Source organism: Phalacrocorax carbo, chromosome 1 (assembly GCF_963921805.1).
Source record: "Phalacrocorax carbo chromosome 1, bPhaCar2.1, whole genome shotgun sequence".
NCBI classification, from domain to species: Eukaryota; Metazoa; Chordata; class Aves; order Suliformes; family Phalacrocoracidae; genus Phalacrocorax; species Phalacrocorax carbo.
Window position 1 is genome coordinate 80,015,118 of NC_087513.1, and position 7,917 is coordinate 80,023,034.

Sequence of the window (7,917 nt, forward strand, 5' to 3'; positions counted from 1 at the left end):
CTAATTAGCACAGGATCTGGCACCTTCTCTGCTGCTTTTACTTATTTAAACAGAGACTTTGAAATTGTGCATTAAGATATACTGAAGCACTACTGTATTAAAGAAGCGTAACGACCAGAATTTATTATGCCTCAGACATGTTTTTATAGATTGATTCCTGCCTAAAAATATTAATAAGCATACTCAGGAAATGCAGATTTACTTCTGAATATCATTATTCTTTGCATCTTTTGCCACTAAAAATGAAAGCTAGAAATACGTGTACCCACACACGCGCCCCCCGGCCCCATCGCGTCCTTGCTCCACAATCAAGTAGAAACCCCCAGACAACCAACATAAACAACTGTGATGAATGCTTCGATCGCCAATGGGCAGTGAGATGAACACCATAAAAAGAAATTAAGACCTACTATTTTTCCACCTCCCCTCAAAACACAAGAGTCTAAACCAACTCCTGTTTGGTCAGTTGTGACTTTGTAAACTCTGTATCTACCAAACCACACGCTGCCAGGAATAGCATAAATCTCAAAGCAAGGATTACAAAATCATTTCGGGGTTTTGCTTGGGGTTTTTTCTTTTAAGAACCCCAACACACATCCTTACAAGGAGAAACAGTTCAATCTGCTTTTAGCTTTCAGAACTAGCAGAGATCTATTTATTCTGCTGGGTATACACCGAATGTTTGAACAAAAATAAAGTTAGTCATAGGTCAGACAATGCAGCTCGCTATGACTACACCCTTCACTTGAAGGAAAACCGAAAGATCGATTTTCTATTTTGACCAGCTGAAACGACAACAGAAAGAAATAAAGAAAAGAAAAAAAAAAAAAAAAAGGCAAATTCTCCTGGCTTTTTTTCTGAGAAGACCAGCCTCCCATCTGACATCTAACCAAATGTTTTTTGGCCGCTGAGAATTCCTACCACCGGTCAGGCTTTGCAACGGGCACATCCCACACACCTTGTCCGGCACCCGCTGACGTGCGCGCAGCTCCCCATCCCCGCCGCTTCGGGGGGGGTCGGGGGGATCGGGGGGGACGGGGAACAACCGCGAGCTCAGGAGAAGCTGTCTGTCAGGCCTGGCGCCCGCCGCAGAGCCGCGAGTTGACGCGAGCGCGATACCAGGTTAACAATTTGCAATTTGCTTCGCTCCTGGACTCCCCGGCAGCCCTCCATTTTGTCAGCTGCCTCAATTTAAACGTTTTCCAAGTTGAAGGCACAACTTCAACGTTTCTTTGGCGGCCCTTCGGGGCTCGAAAGCATCCTCGACCGTTTTAGGCAGCTGGAAAGCCTGCCGGGAGCCAGCACTGTTTACTAAGTTTAGCAACGCAGAGGCGCACGCCGGCGCTTCGCAGCGCCCTCCCCGAACACCCCCTGCGGACGGTTTCGGGGCGCGCTGGAGAAGCCGGCGCTCTGCGGCTCGTCCCCTCAGCGGCGACCCGCCTCCCCTTCCGCGCACGAAGGGCGCCGGCCTTGCCCCCGCTCCCCGCTGCCCTCGCGAGGAGAGGCAGGTGGATATCGGGAGGTGAGAAGGGAAGGGACGAGGAGGAGGAGGAGGAGGAAGAGGAGGCGGCGGGAGCCGCCGCGGGCGGCAGGGTGCCGGCCGCCCCGCAGCAGGCAGGGGGAGCGCGGGGCGGCCGCCGGTGCCGGTGCCGCTACCGGACCCCCCTCCCTCCCTCCGTCTCACCCCCCCTTCCTTCCTCCCACCCCCCTTCCTTACCACCTGCGGAGGCGGCCGGAGCCCGCCCGGGCCGGGGCAGCGACCTGTCCGCTGCGGGCGCTCTCCTCCGGAGGTGAGGGGGCGGCGGGGAAGGGCATGCGGGAGGAGGCAGGGAGGGAGGGAGGCAGGGAGGGAAGGCTCCCGCCGCCCGCCTCTCCCTCACCTCCCTCCTCCTCCTCCTCCTCCCCGCCCAGCCCTGCCCGGCCCCGCCACCGCCCCCCCCCCCGCGCCCCTCGCCCCCCTCCCGGCCCGGCGGCCCCGGGCGAGGGGTCTCTGCGCTCCTCCCGGCACTTACTGTATCACCCCCTGCCTGCCTGTCTGTCTCTCTGTCCCCTCGGCGGGGATAAAAGTTGTTGCCACCAGCCTCGCCGCTGCCGCCTGAAACAACTGTCTCCTTCCAGCCGCTGGGAAAGCTCCTCTTTTTCCTTCTTCTTCAATAAGAAAAAAACCAAACAGCAATTAAAAAAAAGGGGAAAAAAACAAACAAACACTCTATTCGGCTCATTTTTAAGAGGGGGAAGCGTGAAGGTGGGAGGGGAAGAGGAGAAGAAAAAGGAAACATTTGGAGCTCCTTATTTTCCCCTTTCCTTCTTCTTCCCCCCTCCCCCCCCAAGATGGCTTGAGAAAATTAAAAGGGAACAGTGATGGGGGGAAGGAGGGCACACAGAAAAGCCCGGGGTGGGGGGAGAAAGTTTTGGGGTCGGGGGTGGGGTGTTGTGTTGGTTTTTCTTTTTTTTAAAAGCCTTCGGTTCCCAGAAGGACCCAGACGATGACAAACAAACGGGCAGAGCGGGCAGGCACAAGGAGGGGAGCAAGCGAGAGAAAAGAGTTTTGCTGGTCAGTAAACTTCAAGCTGCTGGGATGAGGTCATTGGTGTAAAAATAAAGCGATGGCGTCATTTGAAACCAATCCCAGTGAATGAACTCAGCCGGGGGGTGAAGGTGGGGGGGGGGGGGGGGGGGGGGGGAGGGAGAGAGGAGGAGCGGGGATCGAGGATCCCCGCGGGGAGACGGAGGCGGCGGCGGCCGCGCAGCCCCGGCAGCGGGGGGCGGTGGCGGAGGGAGGGAAGGGAGGCAGGGAGGGAGAGCTCAGGCCGCACCGCGCTGTCACCGGGGGGGACACGCGCCCGCCGCCCGCTGCCTCCCGCTGGAGCCGCCGGGCCAGCCCCTGGGAGGAGCCGGGGCCGCCGAGCGATTCAACCGAGCCGCCGCTGCGGCCCTTCCCCGCCCTTCGCCCGGCCGGGGAGGCGGGTTCCGCCCGCCCCTCCCCGCCCCGCCCTGGCGCCCCGGCCCCGGCCTCGGCCCTCGCCCCGGCGGGACCCGCTCCGGCAGGGGCCGTCCCGCCTCAGCGTCCCCCGCCGTCCCCGGCGTCGGGGCCTGCGCTCGCTCCGCGCGGGACGCCGGGCATGTGGCGCAGCGCGACGCCGTGGCGAGCCCTGTCCCTCCGCGGCTTCCCCTCGCCGAGCCCGCTGTCGAGCCGCTGCTGTGCTCGGTGCCACAGCGAGCAGTCCGGGTGGCTCCGTAAATACGGGTCTCGTCGTTCAGAAAGCGACGCTGTGCGGTATGGTGCAGAGCCATTAAAGCGGTGTTACGGCGTCAAATCCTGCTGTGGTACTGTTGATGTGGGCAGAGTGCCCTGTCGGCTACATGGCGCATTGAGAGCCTTCACCCTTTAAATAACCTTGTTAAGTTAAAAAAAAATAAAAATATCCAAAACCAATAACTTGAGGAAAGTGGAAGAAGTCAGAACAGATACACATATAATAATTTTTGTCTAGCATGGGTGTGTTCTGGCTAGTACCAATGTAACTAGCGAGGTACATCCTTCAGGGGTTTGTTTGATGGGTCCTCTCTGTCTTATGCAACCCTCTCCCAGGTACAGGTGCAGAATGTTCTGCAGTCCTCTTTCTCCCCCAGAGGCATCGTCGCTAAGGAGAGCCTGCCGGCACTGCTGGGTACACAGGACATCTTACACAGCAGCATTTAAACCCCTGCCCGTCACCTCTGCCCGCTTTTGAATCCCTGTGCCATAAACCCTTGGAAGACAGCATGAGAAAGAGGATTAACCACATGGGTCCTTACGCTCTTGGTGGCAGTCTCTTCGAACGAGGTGCCACGGCTACCAGCCACGGTAAAACAGTTTGCGTGGCTGGTGTTTCAGGAAGCAGGCAACTCTGAATAAATTATATGGTGGGGGGCTTTGTCCTGGCAACATTGTCCAAGAACCACCTTGACAAAGGGCCCGGCGTTAAGGAGTCGCGAGCTGTCTCTCATGAGGAAGCCTTGCCGGCACTCACACTGAACAGTCACGTCCTCTGCAAGGGAAGCGCACAGCGTGAGTGAGGGGGTGAGAGAAGTCCGAAGAGAAGCCCAGGCTCCATAAGACAGTAATAAAGATCAAAAGCAGTGAAGAAAATGGATTAAAGTGATTTATGTCGGTACGGTCACTATTTTGCACGTGTCCGTCTTTTGGTAGCTGAACAGCAGTTTTACCTTTTTGTCTCAATTAACCCGGGGTCCTGAAGGTGCCTTTTGCAACAGCGCTGAAAGTCTGCGCAGTTAACTGCTGGTTAACGGCGCTAGAACTGACCCATTTCGACAAAGGGGATCAGAGAGTGTGCCAGAGGAACTCGAGGCGTCAGCCAGTTCCCCAGCTTATTCAGACCAGAGGAGTGCAGGAACAAGTAGTTCCAGCACGGTTATCCTCACAAAGAGGAGTGGGGAGCAGCGGAGAGGGGCGCGTGGTGAGGAGGAAAGACATTTCAATTCCCTGTTCCCTTTTGTCATCTCAACTCAGTAACACCTTACATAATTGTTGTTTTGTGTTTTTGAATTGGGAGACTGAAGAAGTTTCCTCACTGTAAAACTGTAAGAATAAAAAATACTTGTGATTTTTTGGGAATATTTTGGGGTTTATCCTGTGTATATCCTTTTTTCCCTGGAAAAAAACTATATACACAGAAAAGTCTAGGACAGCAAATTAAAGCTTGTTCAATGTAGAGTCAGGATTTTTTTTCTAATGTAATAAAAAGTCTGACTAAATCGCAGTGATATCGCAATTAACTCCTGCAGGTTGAAGTTATGACTAAGAAGTTATGACTCTTGTTCTCAGATGAGCTTGAGCTGAGAGTCTGATCTGGAAGAGCATTTCAGTGTGAAACTGTACAAGTTTGTTGCTAACCTGAAGACACAAACAGAAGGAAACACGGCAGCATCTGACCTCGCTTCGCTGTGATTAGCGGCTGCGTCCTTTACCTCTCGTTTGCAATGGGCAAAGCGTCCACGTGTCAGGAGCTGACATGCCTCAGCTGGCAGGTGGTCACTCATGAAGGAGCAGTAATTTGTTAGCGTGTCAGAGTCTAACTCCAGCTTAACTTTTATTTTTTTTTCCTTGAAAGCCTTTCATTCCTCCCTACCACTTGCACAGCCGGCTCCTGGAAATGATCTGAACTACAGGCGCAATCCAGGGAGAGAGTCAGGCCTTAGTTTGGTAAACACCTGAACCTGGTCCAGGTCTCCCTGGGAGAGGGACTGCCTGGCTTTGCTGGTGTCCCTGGCTGATGACCTTCCCTCCCCAGGTTTTTAAAGGTCCATCAATTCTATGAAATGTATTTTGCTACGTTGCTGGCAATGGATTTTTTTTGGCCTCAGCACTCGCTGCCCCCTTTCAGCAAAGCGGTACTGAAAGAGTTAATTCTAGCGTCCCTCTCTTGCGCCTCATTATCAAGCTTATGAGATAAGAAGACCTGAAGTGTCTGTATGGGGTAAAACAAGGGCAAAAGACATGGTAGCTATCAAGCAGGCTACGCCACAGCACTCGAACTTTGACACTCCCCCGTGTCCTGCTTCTGGCTGTAAGTGTGTCACCCCCCACTGCCTCTATTGCTGGGGGGGCTGGGGAGGTGGAATAGGTGGCTACTTGCAAGAGCTGGAGGTTATGCACCTAGTTTACAAAGGTTTCTCTTTTATTTAGTCATAAAAGCTAGCATAGCTTTTTGTTCCTTTTCCAGCTAATGGATTTTGTGGCACTTCACGTGGTTAATCAGTTAGCAGTGATTAAACAGGGGAAAGATGAATGACAACCTGAGTAACGTCATCATGTTTTCTGCACAGTGGAAAGGAGTGGTTTGCCAGAGGAACCTCTTGTGAAATAAGTGAGAATTTATCTTAAAGCACGGAATTTACCATGCTTTAAAATCCCCTTGTGGGTGCTCACTTCCTCCAGCCCATGGGGTTGCTGAAGAGGTTACCATTCGCAGACATCTCCTGGTTGCCATCAGGGCCACCTTCTGCCAAAGGTTATCACCTTTCCTACCTGCATGCAAGCTGCTCACGCAATCCCTCCCAAACTTGTTTTGGCCAAAGTCAACCCAAGGAGCTTAAGCAGTTTAAATAGTAGATGTCAGCCGAACTGGTTTGTTTTGGCTGAAATGGATTAGGGGAAACCCAGGTCAGCAGATGGGAAGTGAGATGATGACCTTTTCACGAAGATCTTATGGGGCACTGGGTAGTTTGGCCTAAACTGCTTTCAGAGCGGACTGCCATACCAGACGTGACTGCTACCGACAGCTCTTCAGGGTATTTAAAAATGGAAGGGTTGCCGAGGTACCCACATTGAAACATTCATAGCATTTTTAGATACTACTAACTTTGTTGGCATAGAGAGTGGGGTATGGCAGTCGGAGCAGTGCAGGGTTGTGGGAGAGCAGCAATAGGAACGTGAGGATTTGGAAATGGGTAGGAATAGAAGATGTAGGACTGAGGGTGGGGAAAGAGCAGAAGAGAGAGAGAAGTTTGCAGGTGGAAATCAGTGGGAGATCACAGAGCTCTGTCAGGAGAGGAGGAATGCGAGTAGCGTGAGAAATGCAGGCATCAGAGATGCAGGGTGCAGAGTAGCAATGCTCAGGGGAAAACAGTGAGTTGAGAGCAACCAGTGTCTCCCCATTCTTCCCTTCCATGTGTGCATCAGACGTTGGGAAGCTCTACCCCTCTAGAAAATGCTTAAATAAGAATAGCCTCACTGTTCTGTCACTACAGGTAGTTTTCATACCTCTCCTTGCCCATAGCTTCTCCAGGACTACCAGATTCATAGAGTGTCAAACAAGCTGGGGTTAGTATGCAAGCGGAGACGCCTACGTTCAATGCAGATATGTGTTTTTGAGCTGGGACAAATGTAAGACAAGATGGAGCAATATTGTTCTTCTCTGAAGGACAACAGTGGACGATTTGGAGCAGTGGAAGAGAAAGGGAGAATTACAGGAACCGGAGCAGCAGAAAGTACAGAGAAAAAGGAAGGAGAGCATCAGCTGTCTGCTTCCCTGTATCTCCTTACTTCATAAACCCTATATCCATTACTCAGTAGGAATTTACATGATCCCTATCTCTATAGTTTCTGAGTACCCTTTAGTTTTTTATGTCTTTTGTGGGAGAGAGGAGTACCATGATACCATGTTTTATGGATATAAGAATCACTTACTGAGATAAAGGAGATCATGCAAGATAGTATAGCAAGCCGGTTGTAGATCAGAGAATGGAACGAAGTTCTCTTAAATTCCAAATCTAACCACTAACTCAACCCTCCTCCACTCCCCTCTTCCATCTCCCAAAAGAAATTGTAACTTTTTTTACTTACCTGAGCAGGCACATTTAGTAAAATTAAGCACTTGCACAAAAGTTTGTTGGCTTAGTTTCCAACACACACGCGCACACAAAAAGGCTGTGAGATGATTGACAACAGAAGACAATGAGAAAAGATGAAGAAGTAAAAATAATTTCTAATTCTATGAATCTGCTTTGTAAAGCTTAGGGACTTTTGATCAGTCTTAATCATCTTAAACGGAAAAAAACAGAGCTATTTGGACGGTTAAGCCACTTCTGTGTGAAACAAGATTAAGCTTTGAGAAGTAATTTGAAATTGGAGATCATAATAAATATTTTTTACAGAAAAAGAGCATAATAACATGTTGTCATCGGGAAACAGAATAACAAAGTACTGTTCTCAAGAAACAGCAAGTTCAGACAAATCTACAGCAACTGAGAAACTAAGCTAGAAACATTTCTCACTTTTCTGTGTATCTAAAGAGAAAATATTTTAATAACAGCAAAAAAAGTGGCACATTAAGAAAAATCACAAACACATCCCAGAAATTAAGATAATTGTCACAATAAACACCCCCCCCTCACCTTCTTTCTTTTAGCTCT

General features: G+C 51.0%; 1 protein-coding gene across 9 annotated transcripts in view; it reads right to left on the reverse strand.

Annotated features, from left to right (window-relative positions):
* DUSP16 (dual specificity phosphatase 16) overlaps positions 1 to 2,457 on the reverse strand; it is a 71,256-nt gene extending 68,799 nt beyond the window's left edge. For 4 of the 9 annotated variants that reach the window (XM_064461758.1, XM_064461767.1, XM_064461721.1 and 1 more), the window contains exon 1: positions 2,013 to 2,457. The gene's annotated coding sequence lies outside the window, so the exon portion shown is untranslated. Of the gene's footprint in view, positions 1 to 1,717; positions 1,900 to 2,012 lie in introns of those variants that run through there. The other 5 variants (XM_064461736.1, XM_064461752.1, XM_064461714.1 and 2 more) reach the window with 2 other exon arrangements.
* Positions 2,458 to 7,917: the final 5,460 nt, after the last annotated feature.